The sequence below is a fragment of the Scyliorhinus torazame genome, unplaced genomic scaffold (assembly GCF_047496885.1).
Source record: "Scyliorhinus torazame isolate Kashiwa2021f unplaced genomic scaffold, sScyTor2.1 scaffold_172, whole genome shotgun sequence".
Lineage (NCBI taxonomy): Eukaryota > Metazoa > Chordata > Chondrichthyes > Carcharhiniformes > Scyliorhinidae > Scyliorhinus > Scyliorhinus torazame.
Window position 1 is genome coordinate 272,945 of NW_027307899.1, and position 2,791 is coordinate 275,735.

Genomic DNA, 2,791 nt, shown 5'->3' on the forward strand with positions numbered 1-2,791 from the left:
CAGGGACACTGACGGCGACCCTCACCTCAAACATTCTGCAGGAGGAACATTGCACTGCCTTCCCTGCCAGCCCCTCTAGATTAAAAAAAGAAAGAAAGAGCTTACCTGTTATTCACTCCCCTTCTCAGCAAGCACTCACTCAGCAACCTTTGCGCCCCGCACGATAACACCTGAGGGAAAATGAAATAAAATCTACTTACAAGTCACCAGCCAATCCCTTACCTGCAGGCTGTGACATCACGGTTCAACTTTCCACTTCTACCTGCCCTCGAGCCTTCCTCTTAATCCTTACAGCGGTTGTTTGTTTTTGGTTAGAGGAAGGGATAGGGAGGGAAACACTGAAGAATTGTTTCGGGTTTAACTGTCACTAAACAACAGCTCCTCCACAAACCACCTTCAAGTTAGGGTGAGCACACGGACGTATGCAAATTTCCCCTGCAACTGCCAATCAACAGCTCCGCTCTACTGCCCTCTGCTGGATGCTTGTTTTCACTTGAACAGCTAAGGTCCCTTGTTCAGGTACGCCTCCAAGTTAGGGTGAGCACACGGACGTATGGAAATTTCCCCTGCAACGGCCAATCAGCAGCACTGCTCTACTGCCCTCTGCTGGATTCACGGTGGACATTTTATGTGAGCACAGCACGGATCGACCCTGTGTCCTCAGCGCCGGAGGCAGCAGTGCTAACCACTGTGCCATGTGCCACACACATTGAGACATTTCTGACAGTTATACACGTTGGTGTAAAATACATTGAAGGAAAGAGTGACATTAAAACAGTGGTTTGTTGGGATATGCGGAGGGAATGACGGATCTGTGTGACCTTGTACACCAGTCAGTGAAAGTGGAGAGGGGGGAGCAACAAGCAGTTAAGAAGTCCAATGATATGTTGGCCTTCATTGCAAGAGGGATTTGAGTTCAGAAGTGGAGATGTCTTACTGCAGTTATACTGGGCCTTGGTGAGACCACACATGGAGTACTGTGCACAGTTTCTGTCTCCCTAACTAAGTAAGGATATAGTTGCCAGAGAGGGAGCGCAGCGGAGGGTCAATCGGCTGATAGTGAGATTGACGGACTGTCCTGCAAGAAAACGGTGCCACCCCCCCCCCCACACACAGCCAGCACTGTCAGTGCTCCCCCCACACAGCCAGCCCTGTCAGTGCTCCTCCCACACAGCCAGCACTGTCTGTGCTCCCCACACAGCCAGCACTGTCAGTGCTCCCCCACACAGCCAGCACTGTCAGTGCTCCCACCGCACAGCCAGCACTGTCAGTGCTCCCAAAACACAGCCAGCACTGTCAGTGCTCCCCCACACAGCCAGCACTGTCAGTGCTCCCCCACACAGCCAGCACCGTCAGTGCTCCCCCACACAGCCCGCACTGTCAGTGCTCCCCTCACACAGCCAGCACTGTCAGTGCTCCCACCACACAGCCAGCACTGTCAGTGCTCTCCACCCCCCACAGCCAGCACTGTCAGTGCTCCCCACACAGCCAGCACTGTCAGTGCTCCCCCCACACAGCCAGCACTGTCAATGCTCCCAACACACAGACAGCACTGTCAGTGGTCCCCCACACAGCCAGCACTGTCAGTGCTCCCCACACAGCCAGCACTGTCAGTGCTCCCCCACACAGCCAGCACCGTCAGTGCTCCCCCCACACAGACAGCACGATCAGTGCTCCCCCACACATCCAGCACTGTCAGTGCTCCCCCCGCACAGCCAGCACTGTCAGTGCTCTCCACCTCCCACAGCCAGCACTGTCAGTGCTCCTCCCACACAGCCAGCACTGTCAGTGCTCCCCACACAGCAAGCACTGTCAGTGCTCCACCACACAGCCAGCACTGTCAGTGCTCCCACCACACAGCCAGCACTGTCAGTGCTCCCAACACACAGCCAGCACTGTCAGTGTTCCCCCACACAGCCAGCACTGTCAGTGCTCCCCCACACAGCCAGCACCGTCAGTGCTCCCCACACACAGCCCGCACTGTCAGTGCTCCCCTCACACAGCCAGCACTGTCAGTGATCCCACCACACAGCCAGCACTGTCAGTGATCTCCACCCCCCACAGCCAGCACTGTCAGTGCTCCCACCACACAGCCAGCACTGTCAGTACTCCCCAAACAGCCAGCACTGTCAGTGCTCCCCCACACAGACAGCACTGTCAGTGCTCCCCTCACACAGCCAGCACGGTCAGTGCTCCCACCACACAGCCAGCACTGTCAGTGCTCTCCACCCCCACAGCCAGCACTGTCAGTGCTCCCCCACACAGCCAGCACTGTCAGTGTTCCCCCAAACAGCCAGCACTGTCAGTGCTCCCCCACACAGCCAGTACTGTCAGTGCTCCCCCACACAGCCAGTACTGTCAGTGCTCTCACCACACAGCCAGAACTGTCATTGCTCCCCCACACAGCCAGTACTGTATGTGCTCTCCCCACACAGCCAGCACTGTCAGTGCTCCCCCCACATACCCAGCACTGTCAGTGGTCCCCACACAGCCAGCACTGTCAGTGCTCCTCCCACACAGCCAGCACAGTCATTGCTCCCCCACACAGCCAGTACTGTCAGTGCTCTCCCCACACAGCCAGCACTGTCACTGCTCCCCACACACAGCCAGCACTGTCAGTGCTCCCCCACACAGCCAGTACTGTCAGTGCTCCCCCACACAGCCAGCACCGTCAGTGCTCCCCACACATACAGCACTATCAGTGCTCCACCACACATCCAGCACTGTCAGTGCTCCCCCACACAGCCAGCACTGTAAGTGCTCCCACCACACAGCCAGCACTGTCAGTGCT